General features: G+C 52.2%; 1 long non-coding RNA gene across 1 annotated transcript; it reads left to right on the top strand.

The window, feature by feature from the left end:
* The first annotated feature begins 24063 nt into the window (after positions 1 to 24063).
* On the top strand, positions 24064 to 26516 carry LOC125915416 (uncharacterized). Its single transcript, XR_007455656.1, has 2 exons — positions 24064 to 24459; positions 25827 to 26516. It is a non-coding gene; the product is annotated as an uncharacterized LOC125915416 (long non-coding RNA).
* Positions 26517 to 27070: the final 554 nt, after the last annotated feature.

Raw genomic sequence — 27070 nt, 5'->3', positions numbered from 1 at the left:
CACAAATCTTGCTTCTGGTGAAGAAACGAGTCCCTCCTTTACCCAGACCTTCTGCCTTCCGTGGTTACCTGAGGGAAACCAAGACCATGCAGAGCATCAGTGCTTCCTGTCTCCCATATCTGCCCTCAGTTTTCTCATCTGTGTATGGGGATTACAGCTAAGAAAGGAACATGCTGAAACGATTGGAGAGGGATTCTAGGCTATTCGAGATGGCTCTGCCTTCCTCACCTGCCAGCTGAGCGGCCTTGGCTGGATACTTGGCCTCACTTCCTCCGTCTGTAAAATGGTCTGCAGTTCCCCTGCTGAGGGTGGGCTCTCCACAGACGTTATCCATCATTCATGCTGCCTTGTCGTCAAGAACATCACCTCTGTGACCTCCCACCATGGGAACCATGCTCAGGATGGGCCAGGCCTCCCTCCTGCATAGACACTCGCATGGCTCTCAGTTTCATCGGGCATCAGACCATCTTTCAAGAATTCACCAGGCTGCACATCACTGTCGACCTTTGGTGTTTGCAACCTAGGAGCAAGGTGACCGAGGTCCCACACTGTGTGAGGTGAGGTGGGGCCCATACTACCTGCTGTCCTCTGTCGTCACACGCTGAGTCTTGGATGTCTGGGGGTGGAGGCGGGGAGAGGAAGGAGGGACTGAGAATGGGGCCTGGGAGCCCCACCCCATCTTCTTCCTTCTCGTCCCCTAAACATTAAGCTGTCTGCATAAGAGCATGCAGGGGGCCTAGATGGTCCAGAGGGGCAGACAGAGGACTAGCAAACCGCTGAAAAGCTCTTGGGCCTCACCAAAAACCCAGACAATGGGCACAAGATCACAATAAATAAGGTTTTAAACAGAGGAAAGCTGTGGTCCCTCTGGAAAGTCAAGGTAACCTTGGCTCTCCATTCAAGTTAGCAGGTTTTTCTGTCTTTTAAGTTTACCTATTTATCTGGAGGAGGGGGGGCAGAGAGAGCGGGAGAGAGAGAGAGTCCCAAGCAGGCTCCTGAGGCCATGCCCTCTCTCTGCTGTTCTGCCCCCTATGCTCTCCACTCCGGGCCCCTGCTCATCCTTCAGGGCCGGTGTAGATGTCACCTCTTCCTCCACGTGCCAACTGTCCAGCCTCCATGTGAACCCCCAGCTGGAGCCCTGGGGAGGTCTTGCCTCCAGCCCAAGTGACTTAGTAGAAATGGACAGTTCCTCACGGTTCCTCACCGTCCCCAGAAGGAATTCTGGAGCCAGCTGTCAACATACTAATAGGGAAGGAGGAACTGAGGCTTGGGTTTGCAGGAGGCGCTGGAGGGGGGGTCCTTGCCACTTTTAGGCAGCCACCTCCCGAAGATCAGGCCCCACACAACTTCTGGCCAGAGGACCAAACCCAGGTGGCCTGTGGAATCTGTGTGGTAATAGAACGTCTGCACTGACCACCCGTTCACATCACACCGAACGCTAAGTCGGAGGTGACCCACTGAGGGGCTGTCATCAGGCTGCCCTACACCTCGTGCAGGACAGGCACCAAGCTGGGTGCCCTACACAGTGTTGGGACAAACCCAATCTCGAAGACAGGAGATTAGGTTCATGGGAAGTGTCACCGTGCGTGCAAATAACCACAGACCAAGGTGAATCACCAGCCAATGTGTGCAAACACTTGGCACAGAGCCTGCAAATAACAGACCTGTGATAAAAGGGACCATCATATCGTCATCGCCGTCATCATTGTCATTCATGAAAACACCAAAAAATAATGTTTTCTTTAGCACTTTTTGGTTGTAAACGGCAGTGACAAAACCCAACTGAAAGTAGCCCAAGCAGAAAGGAAATGTATGGGCTTGGGGCGCCTGGGTGGCTCAGTCAGTTAAGCGACCGACTCTCGGTTTCAGCTCAGGTAAATATCCCACGGTCCATGAGTTCGAGCCCGGCGTCAGGCTCCCCAGCAGTCCAGAGCCTGCTTGGGATTCTCTCTCTCTCTCCCTCTCTCTCTGCCCCTCCCCTGCTCATGCTGTCTGTCTCAAGATAAATAAATAAATTGAAAAAGAAAGAAAGAAAGAAAGAAAGAAAGAAAGAAAGAAAAAAGTTAGTTTATGAGGTCACATAACCCAGGTACTGGGAAGACAGATCATGAGCAGCTTCAGACTTATAACCAAACAACCTTGTGTTCAGCGTGAAAAGAGAATTATTCTTCCCCAGCTCAGGAAAGAAAAATCCTGGGGAAGGACTCTGATTGGTCCAGGGTGGGTCATGTGCACATTTCTGAACCAATCACTACAGGCGTTTGGTTGGTCCAACTTGAGTCAGGTACCCAACCAGCCCTGTGGCCTGATGGAGTTGAGTGGTGGCTCCACCCCCAACCACAGCATTGGATGGGAAGGAACAAGGCCCCCAAAGGAAGCAGGGAACAGGACTCATTATCTTACCTGAGGAAGGCAGAATATCCTCCTAACTCCACCCTCCAATGCACAAATGGGTAGACTTGACCCCATGAAATTGGCCCCGGGAAAGGGAAATAGAAAACAGTAGAGACACAGGAATGAGAGACTGAACAATCTAAGTGGCCAGAGAGCAACCGTCCTTGGTGACACGGGTGAACGTGGAGACCAGAAGCCACAGATCTGAAGGAAAGCTGTGAGGGAGCCAGAGGTTGAGAAAAGAAAAAGAAAAATCCGGATCATACTCTGATCCGGGGCTGCCCTCCGAGGCCTGGTCTCAGTGTTCAGGAAGATGATTTTTGGATTGTCTCCTGGTGACTAGAACCAGAAGACCCCCTTCTCCAGATGGCCCTGGGCCTCCAAGGATAAAGGGAAACCGTTGCCATCCCTCCCGGGGAACACAATACATGACAGAGGGGCCACTCCACGTGAGATCCCCATAGCCACCCTGACAAACCCCCAGGGCCAGGCTTTCTGGGCATCTCCGTTCTTCCTTCCATGACCCATGAGGTGCCACGTTGCGTCCATTCTCTTAGATCTGCAGCCCCTCCCTCCACACTGCCGCCGCCCAGGTGTGACTGATTGAAGATGGCCACTCTTATGTGTCACTGTCCCTACTTGTCACTGTCCCTGTTAAGCAGAGCTGCTTATTTCCCCCCTGAGTCTGGGCTGGCCTGTGACCATTGAACCAACAGAGTATATGATGGCAGTGGTGAGCCGCTCTTGTTTTCTCCCACTTGGAATGTTTGCTTCTGGAACATTCCCTCTCAGAACCTAGCCGCGATGCCAGAAGCCCAAGCCACATGGAGAGGTCATGTTTGCGTGGCAGCAGACAGCCCCGGCTGAGTGTCCAGCCGGCAGCCAGCAACAACGGCCATTGTGGGTGTCTAACATAAGAGAGTCCCCAGATGACTGGGGTCCCTGTCGACATCACGTCAAGCAAGACTGTCCCCGCTGAGCCCGGCGAACCCCTCAAATCACCAGAGACAATGAAACGGTGGCTGCGTTGAGCCACTGAGTTTTATGGTGGCTTGTGACATAGCAGACGTACCTGAACTCCAGGCCCAAGATTTCATCGTCTCCTCTGGCTCAGAGGCAACCACACGCTCACCGACTGATGTCCCAGCCTCCACATCCGTCTATTGGCCAAAGCCGTTTCCCACGCACAAGACTGATGATGTCCTGCTTCTGCTCAAAGCCTTCAATGGCTTCTCATTGTCCACAGAAGGAGGACATACCCCACGGGAGTGCGCATCAGAATGACCGGGACGGCTTTTTCAAAATACAGATATTCCACTCGAGGGCTTGGAATCAGGGTATCAGATTGTAGAAACACCGCTGGTGTGGTAGATGAAACGATTTGTCCACGGCTCTTCCTTGTCTACTTCTGAATGATTCACGGTGAGCAGAGGAGGCTCTCCCATACCCAGGAGGCAGGACTTGGCCGTGGGATTTATTTTGCCCCGTCGAATAGGGGAAGAGGTGACACGCTGCCAGTTCTAAGCCAAGGCCATAAGAGGCATTTCGTATTTCCACCCCTCCCTCTCACACTTCTACTATTCACCGTGAAGGATTTGCCCCAAATAGCCTTTCGGCCTGGGTCCCCAAATGAGAGATACGCAGAGCAGATATGAACCCAACCCCTAGTCTGGCTCAGCCAATTCTACTCAGATTCATCAGTCACCCCAGTTGGTTTTCAGACCTGTAGTGAGAAAAAGAAATCTTTGCTGTCATATGCCTCATGGACTCACTTGTTATGCAGCATTATTGCAGCCATATCTAACTAATGCATCAGGTGATTCTGAAGCATATGCCCGATTAAGAACCACGGGCCTACGGGCACCTGCCTGGCTCAGTCGGTAGAGTACGTGATTCTCAATCTCAAGGCCGTGAGTTTAATTTAAGCCTCACGTCGGGCATGGAACCTACTTAAAAAAAAAAAAGAACGACTGGCCAAAAGGATGCTTAGCCTGGCATTCAAGGCCTTCATCAGTCAGTCTCCCATTTCTCTCTCCGGCCTTATCATCTCACTTTCTCTTCTGGACCTGTCAGGACTCTGCATGCCAAAGCAGAATCTAACCTTGATTAATCCTAACAGAGGAGGGACTCACAGGTAGCTGTAAAATCAGACTGAGAAAATAGGCAGGAAGCAAGAAGTGTCAGGCAGCTGGGACCAGGGTCAGAAGACACATAGGTGAGAAACAGACCACCACTGGCTACCTGGACTCTGGGTGCTGGATCCTTAGGCCGCTGCTGGCAGGGTGGGCATCTCTGGCTCCCCCTGCTTCTCTGAAGGGGGAAGCATCCCATTGGCCGGGTCATGCCTTAGCCATTAGAAGAGAAAGAACAGATATATGACTCCTGAAGAGGATAAGGTCAGATGCTAGGGAGCCCAAATCCCCAACATCCCTTGAACCTTCATACTTTTTACAAATATAAAAACTCCTGAACCTGTCCTAGAACATACAAGTGCCCTGTTAATGTTTCTCAATAAATAGTAAAATATTCTAGAATATTCTAGAATATTCTAAAACATTGCTCTAGGCCGTGAGTGAACTCAGGCCCTTTTGATTTCCCTTTCCCAATTCAGTGAGTTCAGATCCTTTCTTAGGGCAGCTCAAAATCTATCCCTTCCCTGAGGCCTCCCCCCCTCCAGGTGGGAAGTGGCATCCTCTCCTTGGCACTCCAACACACGTGGTCTGCCTGTCTTTTCTGAGCCGCAACTGGAGTCACTGATGAATTTGTGAGGCCTGAGGTCTTCCCAGGGCTGAGGCCAGTGCCTGGTGCCTGGTAGGTGCTTAGGAGACACTGGGAGGACACCTGAGCAGGCAGGCCTTTTGCCAATTGAGAAATTCCAGCATCTCTCTATACCCTCAAAATTCGAGCAGCGGGAATACGAGTTGAGCTTGGGCTGATATATATGTATATATATATGCCTGGCCCAGCTTAGCGCCTGCTGGTGCAAGGCCACAGTGCAAAGGGCCTCTGGGGTCGAAATCCCTCATTCCTCAGGTCGGTATTTCAAATAACCACCTCCAGCTTTTGAGCTGAGCACGTTGATTCTCCTGTTTGGAAGTGCTTTGCAAATTGGCAGCTCCAAGGGCTGCACCCTGGAGCCAGAGTGGGTGAGCTCTGATCCAGAGAACGGAGGCTGCTGGGCCTGCCCCTGGGCCTTCTTTAACTCTGGCCCCACCATGAAAATCATTCCCGGCTTCAGGTTTCCTGGGCGAGTATGAAAGAGCTGCTGAGGCCGGTAGGTCCGCCCATGTCTCCTCGGACCCCTCTGCCTGACCCCGATGTGTGCCCTGAGTCCCGATAGCCAGAACCTGTGTCTCGTTGTTGGTGAGCTCCCTTCAGGCGACTGGAGAACTCGGCCAACACCCAGCAGAGTGAGGGCATCGCTACCCCTGTTCCCTTGCTCCTCTGCAACTCTGAGGCATGACGCATACATGTCCAGGGCACCCAGGTGGAAGGGAGCCCCCGTGACCCTCCGGCAGGTCTTTGCATGACAGCCCGTCCTTGCTTTGCTTGATGCCCTATCCTTGCTTGATGTCACATCACATCCTTGATATCAAATCCATCCTTTCTTGATATGACATCCTTGCTCAATACCCCAGGCTTGCTTGAGATCACTTCCCTGCTTTGCTGGCTATCACGGCCTCGATATCACATGCTTGCTTGGGTATCTGTGCCCTAACTGATACTTTCCCTTCCTGGCCCCGCTTCCCCACCTCCTACACATCCCCTCCTCTTGGGAGCTGCTCCCGGGAACCCAACCTAAGAGAGTAGAGAGGGAGGGAGACCGCAGTGATAAATGTCGCCACTGTTGATGGACTGCCACTCCACTTCAAGATCCTTCGGTGCCTTCTGTCTTTCATTATCTCGACAGCAGGGAATTTTCACCCCCGTTTTACAGAGGCAGAAACGGAATCTCAGAGAAGTTGAATAACCTGCCCAAGGTTATACGGTTACTGAATGTTGGGTCAAGATTTTCTCACTACTATATATATGTACTGCCTCCTGTTCGACAGAGGCTCTGTGTGTATCTGTAAGTTAAAACTTGACAATAAAAGCCATAACCGTATGGCATGACCCAATAAACGCAGGGAATGACAGTGTCCCCCCACGGGGAGATGGGAGGTTGTGATCACCATGTTGTTGTCTATCGGGCATGTCTCCCCCTCTTCGCCGCACCTTTCTGTGACCTCAGACAGGGGTCGGCATGCCATCAGAATTTCTTTCCCCAGACCTGGCCCTTGATCTCAGGGGTGGAAGTTGGCTGCGATCAAAGCATAAGTTGACAGATCCCCTGTTCTGACATCCTCTGAGATACAGCCTCCAGATCAAGTTGTCCAGTCCTTTCTCCAGTCCTCTGTGGGGGGTTCCAGTGGAAGGCCCAAATGGCTCAGGGGAGTCAGCACCTGGGCTGCCACTGGTCAACAAGACACCTCACGTGATCTAGAAATTGGTACCGGGAGTGGCGTGCGGAAAGCGACCCAGCCGAAAAATACGGAATTGTTGGGTACGTAAGCCAATAAATTCCCCCTTAATTGTGTAAGCAGGGTTGAGTGGGATTTTTGCTCCTACTGCCCAAAGGATCTCGAGGGATCTACACGTGAGAAGGGATAGAAAACCCCTCCTCAGGATGTAGCTTCCGTCAGCTACATCCTTCTGTTTGTTCTTCTGTTCGTGTGCTTAACTCCTTTCCCGGTGCTTTTCAAGGTCACACAGGAGAAGGAATTGGGCGGTCAGCTCGGGCACGGAGTCACGTGGAGCATCCAGGGGCAAGCAGGCGGGGTGCAACATGGCGGAGGGGTGCACGGTGCGGCAGGAAGGCCATGGGCCAGGGGAAGGAGAGTTGGTTCTGGTAGCACCCCTGACTCACGGTGTGCCACTGCGCAAGAGTCTCCCCCCTCTCTGGGGCTCAGTTCCCCTTTTATAGAATGAGGGTGCATCTCTAAGGTCCCTTCTAGGTCTAACAAGGTCAGGTGCTTGGGGTACGCGTGAGGGCACGTGGCCCACATCAGCTGCACAGACTGACAAGGTGGGAAGAGGCATCAGTGCCAGGGTGCTGAGTCCTTGTGAGCCTCTCTTTGAAGTGGGAGCCTAGAGATGCCACGTCCTGCTCTCCCCACATTCTCCTCTCCCGTCCTGCACCACGCCCATCACGGCAGAAGCGGCTAACCCCGCCCCAGCATCTCTGTCCGTATTTGTTTTAGAAATAGAAAGGCCACACAGCTAGAGCCTCCACTTTCCGGCCTCCCTTGCAGCTAAGTGTGGCCCTGCGTGCCGGGGATGCTTGCACCTGCCCTCTGTTGGCGGGTTAGAGCACACACAGGGTGCCAAGATCCAGCTTCAGCCATGCGGGGTGGGCAGAGAGCCAGATGGAAGTGGCCTGGGCCCCTGACCCACTTGACGGAGTCCACTTGCCCTCCACTTCCAGACTGCTCCCCATCTTGGTGTTTTTTATGTAGGCGGAAGAGCCTTCTGTCTTATCTAAGTCGCTGTACTTGGAGACACTATTCTTCCGGCAATTTACCCTGTGCCCTAACTGACACCTCCTCTCCCTGCTCACACTAAATTCTCAGAGGCCTCGTCATCCAGGGCCGCGGAGCTAATCTCCACCATGAAGAGAGGGAAGGGAGGAAGGAAGGAAGGAAGGAAGGAAAGAAGGAAGGAAGGAAGGAAGGAAGGAAGGAAGGAAAGAAGCAGGAGAGGGAGGGAAAGGGACAGAAGCATTTATCAGACACTCATTCCATTCCAGGTATTTGAAAGCTTGAATTTTATCATTGGCAGCAAATACTCCCCATTATTTTCCTTGAAGTGACACGTGTTTCATTTACTGGCTGCCAGGACTCAAGTCGGAATAACCGTAATTTCTCGGTTAGTTTTTTTTTTTTTTTTCCTCAAAGTAAAAGCGGTGTTCAGTTAGGTCAGCTCACAACTCAGCCTACCGCGCAAAGACTTCTCCTTAAGACAATTACCGTATTTCAGTCTGTAGGAGGAACGTTTTATGCATTTGGTGACCGACAATATTAAAACGGCTGTCTCGAGGGTCAAGAAATTAACGCATATTAATCCATGTCCCCACCTCAAGGGCCTTCCTCAGTGATACTGTCTTTCTGTGTTGTTGTCGTTGTTAATGGTTGCTTATGTATTTATTTATTTATTTTGAGAGAGAGAGAGAGAGAGAGAGAGAGAGAGAGCACTCGAGCTGGGGAGGGGGAACGAGAAAGGGAGAGAGAAAATCCCAAGCAGGCTCTCTACTGACAGCCCCATTTCGGGGCTGGAAGTCACAAACCGTGAGATCAGGACCTGAGCCGAGATAAGAGTCGGACGCTTAACCACCCGCGTCCCCCAGGCGCCCCTCGGTGTTTTGTGTTAACTGTGAGGGCATCATGTTCCAGCATCAGTGGGTCTACCCACCATTGCTCCTGCACCATTGGCGTGGAAAGGGAAAACAGCAGCTCAGAATCATTAGGAAAATAGTCCTGACCTTGCAGACCCCCTGAAAGGGTCCTAGGGAGACCTCTGGGCGTTCTCAGACCGTGCTTCGATAACCCTCTGCCTTTTGCCATTGTGCTTTTTAAAATATATATATATATGTGTATATATATATATGTATACATATATATATATGCATGTAAACACACGTGCACGTGCACACGTGTCCACACACACACCCGGCGTCTATCGTTTGATTTTTAAAAGGGCATTTAAATCTCAAAAAAAGAAGAAGGGCATCCTCTCAGAAGAAAGGCAAGTCCGTTAGATGCATTTAGATGTACGAACAACCCACTGCATTGTCCTCCCTTTTCTGGTTTTGCCAGGGCCAGGGGGCAGATGCTGGCAGGGAAAACTGAGGTTTGGAAACCGCCTCCAGCCGGACACACCCCTTCCTGTCCAGATGACAGAAATTAGGCCCTGAAGGGCGCCTGCGTGCGAGCAGGGCGGGGGCACACGGCAAGAAATGGTTCAAGAGAGCCGGGCCCTGGCTTTGCCTGCAGACAGGGCACTGACTGGCAGGAGGACCCTGGGTGAGCTGTCACAGCCACCTGCTCCCCCCCTCCCCCGCCCAGGAGAGCTAGGAGCAGAGCGGCCCCGGTTCAAGCCCCCTCCGGGCCTCCACCAACCTCCCCGGTAACATATGCGTGGAAGTGGGATGCGCCTGGAGTGGGCGGAGAGAATCGATTTTATTCTTTAGCTCGCTCACCCTGCTTGGCCCCTGCCCAGCTCCTTTGCCCCCCACCCCACGCAATCCGGCATCCGCTGCCTGGGGGTCCTTCTCTAGAAGGCACACGTGCTCACATACCTCCCTATGGGCACAGCACACCCCTATGTGTCACCCCCACACACACAACTCACTCTCGCTCTGGGGGTCTGTGACAAAGGAGAGCACCCACCTGGCGGGATGGGGAGGCGGGAGCTGCCCAGGTGTCAGCCTTGAGGTAGAGGTAGCGGGGACCCAGGACCGGATGTGCCGGTGAAGGAGCAAACCTGGAGGGGACGGGGCCTGAGCGGTGTGTGTGAATGTGCAGTTTAGGGGGTACCAGGCGCTCACCGCCGGGAGGGCAAGACCCGAATACAGTCAGATTTACCCTGGAAAACCCCCGCCGTGGCCCACGGAGTGGCCTATGTCGTTCTACGCGCTCAAACCTACCCCCCAGGATGCCAAGCCAGTGGGCCTGAGGGGCAGATCTCCACCTCTTCTCCGAGGAGCTGGCTTCTGTGGCCGGTGGCGATTGTGAAATTTGAACCTAACTCAAAAGCTTCTAAAGTCTGGCGGATTTTAAGTCTGCAGCCGGCGAGGAGGAAACTACACACGTGTGGCTCTAGAGCTGACTCCAGAGTGGCGTTCTGGATCTGCTTGTCCTTGCTCGGAGGGGGACCGGCCCGACCTTGCAGGCTCAGTGACCTCCTCTGTTTTAAGGGCTAAATCCAAGTCCCGGTTCCAGAGCCACCTGCTTTGTCCCTCTCCCTTGGAACCACCAGGAGGGTGGGAGCCTGCTGCTCCCTGGGAGTCCTCCCGTCTTCTTCAAAAGGCGTGTCTCGCATCCCTGAACACACAGGAACGAGGCTAATGTCCCCCCATGACGTCTACTCACTGCTAGTTGGGAGGCAACCCATGTCAAAGCATACCAGGTTAGTTGAAACTACTAATAAGAAACAGAAAAAATAAAATAAAAGCTAAAAGGACTTCATGTCGAGGCAAGAGCTGCCCTCCGGGGGGCACCTGGGTGGCTCAGTCGGTTGAGTGTCTGACTTCGGCTCAGGTCGCGATCTCACGGTTCGTGGGCTCGAGCCCCGAGTCCGGCTCTGTGCTGACAGCGTGGGGCCTGGAACCTGCTTTGGATTCCGTGTCTCCTTCTCTCTCTGTCCCTCCCCCGCTCACACTCTGTCTCTCAAAAATAAATAAATGTAAAAAAAAATTAAAAAAAAAAAAGAGCTGCCTTCTGCTTCATAATGGTCGATAAATCCGGGTGTACTCAGGCAGTTTCCCCAGAAGCAGGACCCCCTTGAGGGAGGAGGAGAGAGCAGGAGTGATGTCTGCTGCCTCCGGATAGAGCAGGGAGAGGGGTGCTGGATGATGTGGTCAAGAAGGAGCAAGACCCCGTTGCCCCCAGAAATTTCTGTTCAGGGATCCCTGCCGTCGTGGAGGGGGACAAGTGTGGTCAGAGATGGAACTCATATTCTACCCCCAGGCTTTCTCAGACAAATGGAATCACCAGTTTGGAAGGGGATAGAAACCACGTCGGACCAAGGAGCCGGAAATGGGGTCACGATGATGGCAAGATAGTACAGTGGGTAACATCACGGGCTTTGAGCACCCAGCCCATTGCCTTCAAGTACCCACAGCTCTGCTTACTAAATGTCCTTGGGCAAGCTACCTCCAGCCCACCCTCTGCCCCGGCTTCCTCATTTGGAAAACGGAGATGACAATCACTTACCACCTCACCAGGATGTGGAAGGATTCAAGGAATTAATAAAGATACAGCCCGAGAAGCGTGCCTTCTAATAAATTCCTATTCTGGGCCGTCACCTTCAGTGTCGTATCCTGATGTGGTAACACAAGGGTTTCATTGGCCAGCAGAACCCACATTCCTAGCTTACTTGTCTTGCCTAGAGAATATCATACAACCCCTCCGAGCCTCAATTTCCTTATCTGGGAACCAAAACGACTGCCTTGAGCCTTATCATGAAGAGAAATGGAATTATGGAAGTAGTTACTCCCTAAACTATAAATGGCATCCTCTAGGATTGTACAGTGCACGATCCAGGCAACCATACATAGCAGCCCTGATGACGAACATAAAGCAGTTGATGTGTTGTGCCTCTGTCTGTGTAAGCTTACATATCAAAGCATTGACTTCAGCTCATTCTTTTCCATGCACCTTCCTCCATCCTTACGGTGGACGTCAGCACGGAGGAAGAACTGCCATCGCCAATCTGCAAGTGCCTCTGCCCTCAACAAAAGTTTCCAGCAAGAAATAGCCCAAGCCCTGCTATATTGCAGGACCAAACCCCACGGATCAGCTTCCAGAGTGTGAAGCAACTCACAGCAGGATAAGGAGAAGAAAGGCAGAGACAGCAGGGACTTCTTCCCGGTCAGAAGGTCCCTGGGGAAGGTCTTGACTCTCATGTCTTGAAGGAAGGAGGGTGGTCACCCCTGGGTGATAGTGGCAATGTCCGCAAAGGTGAGGAGGGGCATGCTTCCGCAAACACGGCCATGCTGTCTCTCCCGGTGGCCCTTTTACGTGCACCCAGAGTGGGGGTGAGGGCGAAGGCAGGGAGAGACTGGCGGACTGGCCCTTTGTCCCGTCTCCTGCACCAGTCGGTTCATCCACTTCAAATGGGACAGCTCAGGGGGAATCCTGAGTGACACCATTTTTCTATTACCCTTCATTACCGCCACTTAGATCTTTTATTTTATTACAAACATTCTTTAGCCCAGGCACGGGCTGATCTCCTAATTGGAGCTGCCGTTTCCACCCCCACCCAGATCAAAGCCTCCCTGTTTGTTTGTGGAGGACGGAGGATGAACCGTCTTGCCGGCCTTTGAACATGAAGGCCCCTTTGTCTTCCAGCTGAAGTCATCCCTGGCCCCAGGCAGGGAGGAGGCTGGGGGAAGGCCGCCTCTGTAGCCTGGCCAGAGGCTTGGACCAGAGCTTGAGTGGGGGGACAGCTTTCACAGCGAGGCCCCGAACCCCCTGCCTGCCTTGATGTGGCAGGGGGTGGGGGGAGGGGACTCAAACTGGTGGCCCCGGGGAGCGTCTTATTTGACCCCCATGATGATTTTTGATATGAATACTAATTCAAATATTAAATGATTTTTAAAATAGACCAGATACTCAAGTATTCCTTAAATCAAGTATTTTCCTTCTAATTTCTCCTTAAAAATCAGATGATCTGGCAATACTGGTTGTCTATAACTGAAATGAGATAACCAGTTTTCTGAAGGTTTTTCCTGATCCTTGGGGCATAGGGGTTTTCAAGTCTCTTCAGGTACCTTAAAAAATAATACTAACCTGTTGCTGTAAAGTATCGATTCCCCTGAAGTTCTTTCTTGTGCATCCCTGGGCCTGCAGGAACCTCTGCGTTGCTGTTGGAGATGGTAGGGGGTGGTGAGGAAATAATTGTGCCCATTTTACAGATGAGAAAACTGAGGCCCTGTGCCATTCAAATAGCCACCCTGAGGTCCCCCCAGAGGTTAATAATAGACGCAAAGAATCAAGAAGTACAAGACACAGGAAATTAGCACTTATCTGTCCTCTTCCATTTGGATATTTTGGTACTATAGCTATTTTGGAAAAGAAACAGCCCCAAAGGTGCCTTCCTATACGTAGGGATGTGTGATGTTAACACTAAAGGTCTATTACGTGCAAGGAGCAAGACATTACCCACTCTTCACAAAGATCCTATGAGATGGTTACGGTTTCTACATTTTACAGTTGAGAAAACCAAGGCTTTAGGGGCTCCAGAACTTGTCCGAGTTTACACAGTGGGGCCAAGGGATCCACCCCCATCTGCCTGGCTCAAAACCCAGTAAGCAGCCTTCATTCCCAGTGCATCGTGAGCTGGGTGATTAGTCTCAGAGCCTTGGGTTTTCCTATACAACACAGGGGCCACCTGCTCAGAGGACAGCTGTTTCACCCAGGGCTAGACTTCCTTCCCCTGACCACCACGTCCTCCCTTGAAACAGCCAGTTGGACCAGTGGGAGACACCTGACCCCAGCTGGACCCATCAGCTCCTTCCTCCTGGGGAGTAGGGACTGGGATCCAGTCTGTTAAACCATGCTGGGGCTGACCAAGACTGGACCACAGGCAAGCCGGATGATGCAGTGTCCCAAAGGAAAGAAGGATGAAATTGACGTGCGGGGAGAAATAGACACAGAGGCCAGATGGCCCCAGAGAGCCAGGGAGAAACCTGCTGAGGTCCAGTCCACCCCCAGCCCTTGCCCTTGGCCGTCACCCCGTACCCTTCCTGTGGAGCGCCATTTTATGTTTAAGGTGATTTGAGAGATTATCCGCTCCCACAGCGTATAATCCACAACGTAAATCGTAAGACAGATCTGGGTTCTAATCCCGCCTTTGCCCCTGGCTGTGTGCTTTCAGACACAGTGCTTTTTATGACTTCAGTTTCTCCTTTATAAAGTGGGAGCAATAGATCCCTACCTCACAGGGCTGTGGGGAGATTCAAAATATGTAATGTACTTGGAAATTCTTGCCCATAGTGCCCGATACAGCAGACCCTCGGCACCTGGCTCGTGCCTTGATCACCTCTGCACCTTTGATCACTACGATATTACACAGATTCCGAGGTAGGGAGAATGAGCAGTAGTTTCAACCCCCTCTTGACTGTTCTACTTTGCAGGCTATTTACAAACTGATTTTCATCATCTGTTGACTTCTTTCCACCATGGGTTTCTGCCTGCTTAAGAAAGAATTGTTTTATCTTTCCTTTAATTTCATTTTAATGTTTATTCATTTTTGAGAGCGAGAGAGAGAGCGGGGGAGGGGCAGAGAGAGAGGGAGACACAGAATCTGAAGCAGGCTCCATCCAGGCTCCTAGCTGTCAGCACAGAGCCCGACGCAGGGCCCAAACCCAAAAACTGAGATCATGACCGTGAGCCAAAGCTGGACGCCCAGGCACCCCGGAATTATTTTATCCTTGGCTAAAACCCCTACAGTTGTGAAGGCAGAGGCGCTCACAGTGAAATCATGGACGGCGGCTGTGAATTTTACTCCATGATCTCGATGTGTAAAATAAAGTCCTTATTTTGGTTTTCTAAAATCAAATTAAGATTCCAAGCACTCTCCCAGCAGCCTGACTAGACACGGGGTCCTGATCACTTCTGACAGGTCTCCAGCCCAAGGCAGAGCCTGACAGCCCTGCAGGGCCCACCCACCCCCTCCTCCCCCCACCCCCTCCTCCCCCACTCCCCCAAGGCTGCACCTCTGCCGCCTTGAGCCTCACCTGGGTGCAGCACCTTTTTGAAGGCCCAGGGCCGCGATCCAGCCAGCCCAGGTGTAGCCATGTCACTCAGAGGGACTGCCACAGCCTTCTCCCCTGGTTCTGTCCTTTAGGGACCTGAGAATCCCATACATTCCTTTCCTCTCTCAGGGCATTTCGTTTTCTTCTCATGACCTCCTCTCCCTAAATTAACCTCTCCCACTCAGAATCACTCTTCTCTCTCTCCTTCCCTCTGGAATGATCTAGAACAGTGGTTCCCAAAGCATGGTTCTGGACCAGGAGCATCTACATCACCTGAGAATTTGTTAGAAATGCAATTTCTTGGAGCTTAGCAAAGCATGTTTTGTTGTTGTTGTTTGTTGTTTATTTTGAGAGAGAGAGAGACTAGGAGAGAGGCAGAGAGAAAAGGGAGAGAGAGAATCCCAAGCAGGTTCCGAGCTGTCAGCACAGAGCCCAATGCAGGGCTTGAACTCATGAACCATGAGATCATGACCTGAACTGAAATCAGAAGTCAGATGCTCAACCCACTGAGTCACCCAGGAGCCCTGGCAATCCATGTTTTAGCCAGGCTTCCAAGAGAGTCTAGCAAATGCTAAAGTTTAAGAACCACTCATCCTGTATAATCCTCTTTGTGAATTTGTAAGTTTAAAACCAAAGGCCGAGAAGGTAGGGTGTCTTGAGACAACTTCAGGTTCCAGTACATGCTACATAGCATCCTCCCGTCTGGTGAGCAAACAATAAACACCTGAGCCCTGGGCTAGGGCGTGACAAAGGCCTCGGCTGGCATGTATGGTAATGTGGGTTGTGCACTGCACAACTCCAGGGGGCACCAGCCACATAAGCTACTATGTGAATGAACCACATGGTGGCCAGGTGGGGAACATCAAGGGTCCAAGGAGCATCAGCCTTGTGTTCTTTTGAAAAAGTAGGTTTTGGGGATTCAATCTCAGACAAGGAAGGGTCGTTGGGAAGATGGGAAGAAAAACGGTGCAAAGCCTGAACTCAGCCCTAGGGGGCGCTGTCTATGTGGCCAACCCACAGGATAAGCCTTAAACACACCATTCAGAGGGTCTCAAACTCCAATGCCTGCAGGAGCCAGGCTGGTGTGCAAACAGGCAGGAGGCTGGGGAAGGGAGCCGATATAAAGAGATGCAGGCACCACCCTGCCTCAGCCACTGCTGTCACACGGGATGCTGGCCTCAACCTTGTCAGATCTTCCCATTTTTTTTTTTAAACCAGAAAGCCAACTTTGACATGAAATCTCCTGGAATCTCTTTGAATATTACAAACAGATTCCGATTTTTAAAAACCCCTTTATATTGTATCCAGAATATATAAATTACCCTCAAAGCCTAATTAAAAACAAACTGAACGAAAGATGTGGACACATCACCAAAGACAATACACAGATGGCAAACAAGCACACGAAAAGATGTTCGACACCGTTAGTCATCACGGAAATGCAAATTAAAACCACACGAAGATAACACTAGGCACCTATTCGCATAGCTAAATTCTTAAAAAACAAAAACAAAAAACAAAAAAAACTGACAATACCAAGTGCTGGCAAGTTGGTAGAGCAACCAGAACATTCTTGCATTGCTAGAGGGAATGCAAAACAGTACCACTATATGGCAAACAGTTTGGCAGTGTCTTATAAAGTTAAACGTACGCTCAGCTGTGCAGCCCAGCAACCCAACTCCTTGGGGTTACTCAAGAGAGAGAAATATTTATGCTCTGGGCACCTGGGTGGCTCAGGCAGGTAAGTGGCCAACTCTTGGCTTCAGCTCAGGGCACGATCTCACAGTGTGTGGTTTCGGGCCCCTGGTCAGGCTCAGTGCTGTCAGCATGGAACTTGCTTGGGATTCTCTCTCTCTCCCTCTGTCTTGCCCCGCCTCCGCTCTCTCTCTCTCTCTCTCAAAAATACATAAATAAACTTAAAAAAATCTACGTCCACACAAAAATCTGGAAGGATATGTTTATGACAGCTTTGTTTGTAATCACCAAAAACTGGAAATAACCCACGCGTCCCTCGACCAGGTGATGGATACATAGTGGTACATTCAATGAAATGGAACACCAATCAGCAATAAGAGGAATGAACCACCTACTCATATGCATTCTGCTAAGTTATAGAGCACTGAATCAAAAGACCCCTCCGTGTAAGTTTCCATTTCTATGACATTCTGGAAAAGGCAAAACCATAGGGACAGAAAACAGATCAGTGATTGCCGGGGGCTGGGGATGCAGGCAGGGATAGATCGAGAAGGGCATTCTGGGTATTTTGGGGAGCGATGGAGATTATCTATATGTCGCTGTGGTGACAGTTGGTCAAAACTCACAGCACCGAATACCGAAAAGGGTGAATTTTCCTACAGAAAAGTTATACAATAAAATTACACCTCAGGAAAAAGCATACCTTAATAAAACATGAAACATAAAATAAAAATCACCCCGTGGGCCAAACAAAGCAGCACTATGAGTGGCACCTGTGGAATCCCACAGGTGGCCGGGACTGCCCGGGCATCACTGGGGATACAAGGAAGTTTGGAAGACCCAGCCCCTGTCCTCAGGGGACAGAGCTGCAGGGGACAGACCTTACACCCAGCTCCTCAAGGACAGGCCTTTCTCCTGCTCTCTACTTGGGGTTGTATGTAAGATGTCAAAAGAAACTTCCTTACCTAAAATGTTTTCGAAGCTCTTGGCGTCCTGGAAACAGAGACGAACCTAAGTATAAAGACCCCAGTGTGAGCTCACCTCTGCCTCTTATCCGCTGAGCATCCTGGGGTCCTTCCTGGGCCTTGATGTCCATTTCTCCACAGTGGGAAACGGGCCCCACCTTACCGTCTGTCCTCCGAGGCCTCTAGGAGACCCAGTGAGACAGGATAATGGAAGGGCCCCGGCTCTGTGAGGGACAGAGACGGGCAGGAGTGCGGAGAAAGAATCCTGAGGTAGGGAGCACCGATGAGTAACGAGCATCCCCAAAGATACCCATCCTCCAGAGTAACCAGGGAAATGCCGATGAGAACAGCAGCGAGGGACTGTTTCCTGTTTCTCAGATGGGCGAAAATGAAGCTAATACTGAGCGTTGGCCGGGGTAGCAGGGGGTGCGCAAACGGGCTCAGGGAACTTTTTGTTCAGTCTTCAACCCGAGCTGCCTGTTGGCATCTCCTGGGCAACTGCCAGCAGTCCTGAAGCCCAGGTGAGACCCGACCAACTAAACGCAATCTCAGCGGTGGCACCAGCATCAGAATTCAATAATATTAAAATAGGTGCTTTAAAGATGAAACAGACGTCAGTGTAGGTATATATGCACACAAACGCGTATTTACACAGAGGTTTAAGGGAAACGTGTTTGAATGCCTGTTGCCAGAATTACCCTCCTCCACCTCATTAACATTTTGCTCGGGTCCAAAGTAATGGGTTTTGGAGGGAGTCTAGACTCCGTCCCCGGGATGAATCCTGACTGGTCAAAACTCCTCACGGCAATGGTGTCCTCTGGCCAGTGAGAGGTAAGGGGTGAGCTGGGGGTGCTTCCCGCAGGGGGTCTATTGCCCTCGAAGAGAGACACATGAGAGAAAGCTGGCCGTCTCCTCCCCACTGGATAGTGCCCATGGGCATGCAATCCTGCAGCCATCTTGAGGCCATGAGGATGGCCGAGCCAAGAGGTCACGCTGACGCTAGGAACAGTGGAGGGAACAGAGGGACAGAAGCGAGTGCGCGAGAGACTGTGGAACGGCCATGGAGCTACCCTGTCCCTGGGCTTCTCTTGTGTGAGATAATAAATGACCTGGTGGTAGAAATCTCTAGTTGTTGGGATCTCTGTGCCTTAAAACTGGCAGCAATTCCGTGGCCTCCGAAGCAGAGGTCCAAGAAAGCTGAGCAGCCAGACCGCGGCTGATGACAGGCGGCTACGGGTGCCTGGCTGAGCGGGACTTGCAAGCCCTTTGCGGACCTGGCCTGGCCTGACCACTTCCCAGGACTCAAGACCTCTGGCTCCACGAAGCTGCCTATATCCAACTCATTCGGATCCTATACCTTTAGGGGGATGGGTGGGTGTATCGAGTCACTGTCTTCCGGGAGCTCGCAGGTGACAGAAGGCCCAGAGTTCTCTGAGGCCTCACCTTCCTGGGGGTGAGGCAAGACCAGTTTGAGTTGCCTCTGGCCTCACAGACCCGGCAGGGAGATACAAGACAGCAGGAGGGTGATTTCAAGGCCCAGGCTCCATAAGGAAACTGAGGGCCACCCAGTTGGAGGGCAGAGCTGCTAGGAAAACAGCAGTACAAGGCCTCAGCCACAGAGCTGCCTTCACTCCCCTGGGCCGCAGGCCTCCTGCGCCGAGAAGGCTAGGATGTGCACCCAGGAAATGCCCTGGCTTCCCGGTCGCCTCCTAACTGGGAACCCACAGAGTTGCTGCCAGCCAAAAGCCTGCCCAGCTCCCATGCCAGAGGGCACCCAGCCCTGCCCCTGAGGTGCCCGGTCACGGCGAGGAGCAGGACAGAGCTCGAGCTCCTGGCCTGGAGGATTTAGGCCACACGGAGGCAGAACGTCCAAAGCAAAGTGATTCTGGCACACTGGACCTCAGTTTCCTCATCTGCAAAACGGTAATAAATACCATGAACATCACAGGCCTTTTGTGAGGCTTAAATGATTATCACACATCAGGCACATACGTGGTTGGTGCACAGAGACGCCGGTTCCCGGCAGACCGCCATTCTCGGCAGCCAGTAACCCAGGTGACACGTCAGACGGGTTCCTGGGAAGCTGTGCTCCCTGTCTCCTTTGCCGATCAGCCGTGCCCGGAACTGGGAGAAAGGCCTTTGTCCCAGCCATCTGTTCTTAAAGGATAACCACAAGGAACGCAGGAGAGAACGGGGACCCGGGCTCATCCTCATCTGGGTACCAGGGGACCAAACACGGAGAACAGGGCAAGAACAGGTGTCCTCAAGTAGCTGAACAGAGGAGCCAGGAGCAGGGAAGTGGCTGTAAGGGGCCTTGAGGATCCAGCAGGAGCCCGGAGGCTAGATTTAAGAGTCGGTTATAAATAGCAGCTAAAAACTGTCCGTGACACGTTAGCCAGGCTCCTGCACGAGCTCCGTGGGGAACTGTATTTATCTCCATTTTTCAGACGGAGAAGCTGAGGCCCCAGGGCTCACACACGCACCTACTAAGTGACCAACCTGGGTCTCAAACCCCAGTCCCCAGAGTCCTCTGGATTAAGGTCCCAGCTCTGCCGCTAACTCACTAAGGGAGCTCAGGAGAGTCCCTGCTCCTCTCTGGGCCTTGGTTTCCCCACACTGTTGATGACGGGAAGGCCTTCCCCGTCCTAAAGCCCCAGATCCCAGGACTGCATGGTGGGCCAGCACCAGCTCTCCCTCCCCTTTGGGACTAGCCACTCCCACGGGGAACCCTCCAGCCATGCTTTGGCACTGATCCCCAGACCGTCCTGCCCTGGGGAAACAGCAGCCAGGACCCCCTGCCCCTGGGAGTTACCCCAGCTCTGAGCGCTCAGCTTTCTGGAAGAATGACCCCATTCTTCTCACTCATCGCTGTCCCCAGTGATGCCCCCAGGCCACTTCCTCTCCCTGCCCCTGGAGACAATGCCCCAGGCCCAAGCAAGACCCCTGCTCCCCTCCCCGCCCCCCCCCCCCCCCCCCCCGCTCCACACACCCCGGCACACACACACGCTCACTCTCCCCAGGCTTTCAGCATCAGGCATCTGCTGCCCTTCTGGAATCTGTGTCAGGCAGAGCAGGGGCGGGCAGGCCTCCAGCCTCAGAGGCCCAGGGCCCCTGCGTGCCCTCTGGACCCCCCAGGGTCTACCCAGGTTGCTTGGGAAACCATTTCAGGTCATTTGAGATGATTAGGAGTCTTAACTCCGTTCTGAGCTAACCAACATGAAGAAACAAACCCCTGCCTGTCAAAGTCTGGCCAAAAGAGCTCTCCGGGGGGCCTGGGAGTGGAGGCCCACCTCTCAGGGGCTGGCTCTTCTCTGCTGCCTTTTCATTCAGCTCCACAAACATTTATCAGGGGAGCTCCTACTGGGCTGGCATCAGCGTCTGGGGAGGTTAGAGGGAACGGGTGGGTAGTGTGGAAGAGAGAGGAACCCCAAGAAGGAACAGCCAATTGTGTCCTCTGTTTCTGCGTGGTCCTAGGATGGAAAGGAAGGACCCAAAATGCTGGCCATCACTCTCTCGTGGGAGGCAGACATTCTCATTGTCCTTCCCTGGGTGTTCCAATTTAGTGCCATGAGCAATTATGACTTTAAAATTGGACGACAAGGGTGCCTGGGTAGCCCAGTTGGTTAAGCGTCCAACTCTTGATCTTGACTCAGGTCATGATCTCATGGTTCATGAGTTCGAGCCCCGAGTCCGGCTCTGCGCTGAGCGGGGCCTGCTTGAGATTCCCTCTCCTCTCTCTCTCTGCCCTTCCCCCAAGCATGCTTGCTCGCTCACACTCTCTCAAAATAAATAAATAAACTTTGAGAAAATGGAGGACGGGGCGCCTGGGTGGCTCAGTCGGTTAAGCGTCCGACTTCAACTCAGGTCATGATCTCACGGTCTGTGAGTTCAAGCCCCGCGTCGGACTCTGGGCTGACAGCTCCGAGCCTGGAGCCTGTTTCGGATTCTGTGTCTCCCCCTCTCTCTGCCCCTCCCCTGCTCGTGCTCTGTCTCTGTCTCAAAAATAAATAAAAACATTACAAAAAATTAAAAAAAAAAAAAAAGAAAATGGAGGACAAAGGTTTGTGGGCTTGTATTTCTCCAATGTAGAGAGGATTTATTGGAGGTGGCTATAAAAGTTATTCTGCTGCCTGTAAAAATTCAGACAAAAGTGAAAACAGTAAAGAAAGTGAAACATCACCCATAATCACTGATTGGGCAGGAGAAATCTTATCCTGCGTTTTCTGGCCCACGGCAACATAAGGCCTCAGGAACCAATGTGGCAGGGGCCTGACTGTGACCTCCCTCCCACCGTGGGGCTCGGGCCCAGGCCAGTGGGGTGCTGTGAGCCTTGGCTTCCCTAAGTCTGTGCTCCTCAGAACCACCTCCCGGGGGAGGTAGGGAGCTCCCCACCAGGAGAGGAGTTTAACAAACGCTGGCCTGTGCCTTCTCCTGATGCTAGGAGGCACACGTTCCCAGACATTGGCCATCATGCAACAGTCAAATTTCACCCAAATCTGGCTTATCAATTTGATATTGCCAATTTTTAAAATTTGTGTCTTATGCCAAGCAAGGATTTTTTTAATGTTTATTTAGGTATTTTGAGAGAGAGAGAGAGAGAGAGAGACGACCGTGCATAAGCAGGGGAGGGGCAGAGAGAGAGAGAGGGAGAGAATCCCAAGCAGGCTCTGCTCTGTGAGCCCAGAGCCCGACACGGCAATCAATCCCACGAACCGTGAGATCATGACCTGAGCCAAAATCAAGAGTCAGATGCTTAACTGACTGAGCCACCCAGGTGCCCCCACGCAAAAGGATATTTAAAAAGAAAATCAGCAACTATGTGTTATCACCACAATGTCATAAGAGTGGATATTTAAACAGCAAAAGTAGGAAGGACTAACTCTCAGAAGAAAAAACTTTATGAAAAACTCAGGGGCGCCCGGGTGTCTCAGTCGATTAAGTGTCCAACTCTTGATCTCAGCTCAGGCCTTGATCTCAGGGTCACGAGTTCAAGCCCTGCACTGGGCTCCGCACTGGGAGTGAACCCTACTTCAAAAAGAAAAAAACCAAAACAAAACTCAGTAAACTGCCTCGGCTTGCTTTATCTTGCCGTGGGGGACGCAAGCCTTAGAGGAAGCACTACAGTGTGGAACCACCCCTTTCTTTGGGCCTCGGTTCTCCCATTTGTCTAGCATTCTTTCTGCTTAAAGTTTCTGAGTCCCTTCACCCCGCTATGATTTTTCTCTCGTCTTTTTTTTCTCTTTTCGGTGACAAACTGTGTTGTCCCAGTGATCACCTTCCAACATACTGTACCTAGCAGGTTGTTTGAAAGTGCCAGCACCTGGACAGACCAATAGAGTGACAACCTGGCAGGAGCAGACGGTGACACGTTCACGCACAGGAGGGGGCAGAGAGCTGGAAGGGAGGGAGAGGGAAGGTGATAGGTTGAGGGAAAGGCAGAACCCACTGGGGGTGACAGCCTCTGTGATGTTCTAGAAAGAGGTGTAAGGTGTAGAAGAGGCCGTGAGAACATTTCCAGAGGTAGAGTCATTTTCTAGATGGTCTTTCTGAGCATAGAAGCCAGATGATGTCTGCCAGCGAGGTTGGTTCACAGGAGGGGCCCCACTAGGAACCCCACATGGGGGATGGAAGGAGGGAGAAGATTCTCCAGCTTGCCTAAGTTACCCGGCACCGTTGTTCCCCCAGGAACTCCATGGGACACACTCTGAATGCCCCCAGCCGAGGCCTATCCTCCTGGGGCTGAGGTCTCATTAGGAATGCATGACGGGAGCCAAGAAGCTTCCAGTCCCTACTTGTGCCTTCAGCACCCTCCTCTCCTTCAGCACCCATGCACGCTCTTCCCAGGGTCTCCCCATCCGAAAAATCTGGCCACCCAAATCAGGGGGAAGCATTGGGCGGTGGAAGTCAGGGCCAAAGGGGGTCTGGATCCTCTCATTCATCCCTCACAGGGGGAACTGAGGCCGGAGGAGTAAAGCCAACCCCATGCCAACAAGTTAGCGGCTGAACCAAAACAATAATATTTCTGTCCCTAATAATAATGATGATGATACATGTGTGTTGAATCCCAGTCCCCCGTGTCTCACTCCAGGATGTAAGCTGCAGGAATGGATATTGGAGCTGGTGGACTTTCAGATCTTGTGGCCTGAGGTGGGGAAGAACCTGGGAAGAGAGGAGCTTCGGGCGCCTCTCGGATCGTCCCACGTGGGCGCCCTCAGCGACGGGCGAAGCTGAGTGCCTCCCGACGTGGACATTTCTAAGCGGTTAGATTTTCTCTCCTTCCCAACCCTCCGCCCCACCCCCACCCCTCCCCGCAAATGGATAACAGGAAACAGCCAAAGCTTCTTAACTTTTCTTTAATCTTCCCCTCTCTGGCAAACGGAAAAATCAAACGGTAATTGTCTGGGTGATCTCATTATTGTCAACAAAATCCCCGCCTTGAAGTCAGAATCCGCTGAAACGCTGACACATTAGACACAAAAGGAAACCGTGCTTGCATCTTGTTCAATAAATAAATAAGGCTGGCGGGAGCTCGGCGCGGGCCTGGCACGCGGAGGGGCCGGGCTGTCGGAAATGCCGGGACGCCAGGCAGAGCGGTAGGACCTGGGAACCGCGGCCTCCGGGAAAGACGGGGACCGCGGGGGTGGACGTCCTACCTCTTCTGCCTGTGTCAGTCCAGGCCCCGGCGGCAAACAGATGGCGTCTTCCAGAGGGACGGCGAGGGGACTTTGTGACGGGGCCATGCACGCGGGAAGGGGAACGGACGTGGGCCGCGAGGCACCCTGAGAGGACCGAGCACCAGTGGTGAGCGGTTACCCCAGCGAGGCCCGAAAGGACTAGGATTCGGAGCAGGTACCAGAACCCAGAAGGGGTGAGCTCTGGAGAGGCCGCCAGGTAGGAGCTGAGGCCTGGCAGGGAGAGAAGCAGGGAATGAACGGCTTGACTGATCCCTGGGTGCCACGTCCCGTTAGCCAAATACAAGCCAAAGCGGGGGAGGGGGGGAAGACATCCCATCCCCCATGGGACACCCCCCGCGGCATGCCACACCGGGGCCAACCTCAGCCCCTGCGCCCCAGAGATGGGAAGCCCACCCTGGCCTCCCCCTGCAGGCAGCCCATCCACGTTTGAAACATTCCACACTCCAGTTCCCGGCAAAACCAAGTTCAGGGCGTGGGGAGCAAGGCACACACATACTAGGGCGTGAGCTGTAGTTTAAGGTCAGGAGGGGGAGTCTGGGAAGGCCAGGGCACAGCTGGCTAGGAGGCCTGCTTCCCTGGTCAAGGCAGAAAAAAATAAGGGTATCTCCTGTTTGGTCCCCTTTTGATGCCTCCTGGTCTTGATTTTTCTGCCCTCGTATCAGAATCCTAAAAAAAAAAAAAAAAAAAAAAAATGTCACGGCAACAGATTGCTGATCACCCTTATGGAAAACGAGATACTTTAGGGGACTGAGGCATGATGGGGGTGTCACCTCCCTGCTCCCTTCCTCTCTGGGACGTTGCAAGCTTGCGGGGATAGGCCAGGCCCGAGGAGAGGTCCCACGTCCTGCTTGCACACAGGGCTCGGTGTTGACTTTGTGCCCTCTGACCTCCATTTCGCTCTGCCCCGCGAGGCAGCCGTGGAGGGGGTGGCGGGAGGGACAGGCATCCGGAGACCCGAGTTCCCACCTGCCTCTGCCACTTCCTGGTTGTGTGACCCTGAACAAACCTTTCCCCGCTCTCAGCCTCAGTGTCCCCATCTTACAAGGGAAGGACACTTTGATTCGGATCTCCACCAGCTTAAGGCCCCAACGTGGAGAAGAGTGCCCTCCCTCGCTCTGCAGAATCCCCCTCCCTCCCCCAACTCCCTTCTATCCAAAAAGGAGCCGCTGGCTGCTTCTATACTGAAAAGTCTCATCTTATTTTTTGTGAAAAAATTCCCGCAAGCGCTTTGGATTTTTGCAAAGAGCCTCTTGCGTGTTTCACATTTGGCAATTTGCAGACAGCGCCCCCTGTCTTGCCTGCTCAGCCGGAGCGCGTGCAGAAGGAATGAGGGAGGACCCAGGCATCCCTGACCCACTCCTCACCCCAGAGACTTTCCGGATCCCCCCCCAATCCCTCCTCCCTTGTGCCATCGCTGCATGTCTTTGGCAAGATGGTTCACCTCTCTGAGCCTCAGTTTCCTCATCTGTAAAATTGGGGTACTCATAGTAACTACATGACTGACAGTACATATAGCACTGGCTTGATGCCTGGCTCACGGTCTGTCCTTCTGTCTGTCCACAGACAGCTACTGGGTTACCAGCCTCAAGTTCTGCCCTCCTGGGAGGCTTGGTGCACTTGGATTTCCTCCGCAAAACCAGATGGTTCTGACGCTTGCCTGTCCAGTCCCTACATGGGCCTCCCACACGCCATTCCCCGTCTTCCTTCTCATACACCGGCAGGAAAAATCCTCCCCGGGAGACTATGGAAATGAAGCTGAAAAGCCTTCTACAAAATGCCAAAATGCAAAGGACCTCATGCTTCTAAGGAACTAAGAAAATATGTTTATCTTTTCATCTATCTATGCCTTGTCACCTTGAACAGGTTCTAAACTCTTTGAGGGTAGAAAATAAAGGCAGGAAACTAATGTTTATTGAACACTGTGGGAGACACTGAGTTCTCCCCGGTACCTGGTTCACTTTTCCTCCCCAAACACACAGAAAACTGTATATCCCAATGTCCTTGTTGTTAGATGAAGCCATGTAAGTAGTTCTGTGCAATTAATTGAGGGCAAAAGGGCTCTTCCCAATTCTTTAGCTAAACTCTTCCCCTGCCACAGTGAACATGGGGGCTTCTTCCTGAAATGGGGGAACCAGAATTTGATCTTCTGGATCATGTATCACACGCATGGGGGAAAGCTGCCCTGGGGAGTGGCCTAGGTCTACAGCAAACCTTATAAGAGTGAAAAATAAACTCAGTCTGTTGAGCATCCAACTTTGGCTCAGGTCATGATCTCACAGTTTGTGAGTTTGAGCCCCGAATTGGGCTGTTGTCAGTGCAGAGCCCACTTCAGATCATCTGTCCCCCTCGGCTCTGTCCCTCCCCCGCTCATGTTCTCTCTTTCAAAAATAAATAAGCATTAAAAAGAAAAAAAAAACAACTTCTGTTGTGTTAAGCTACTGAGCTTTGGGGGATGTTTGTTACTGCAGCATAATTACACCTGGACTGACTGATACAAACACTATTCGGTGCAAGTATGTTCATATACATTATTACCTCACTTAATTCTCACCACTCTTAAAGTAGGTATCTCATCATCATCATCATCATCATCTCTGTTTTCCAGATGAGGAAACAGACAGACTCAGACATGTTAGGTCACTGGCCCAAAGTCAATAAGAGGTAGGTAGACCCAGGGGTAGAACCAGGTTTGTTTGCCTCCTGAGCTCTGGGTCTTAACAAGTAGGCTCCACCACCCAGAATGGGGAAACTGGGGAGGCAGGCATGTAAATGGCTAACTTGATATAGAAATGCCCCTGGTCAGTTTG

This window comes from Panthera uncia (assembly GCF_023721935.1).
Source record: "Panthera uncia isolate 11264 chromosome E2 unlocalized genomic scaffold, Puncia_PCG_1.0 HiC_scaffold_19, whole genome shotgun sequence".
Lineage (NCBI taxonomy): Eukaryota > Metazoa > Chordata > Mammalia > Carnivora > Felidae > Panthera > Panthera uncia.
Note: the sequence above shows the minus strand (reverse complement) of the source record. Positions and strands in the feature narration are given on the sequence as shown.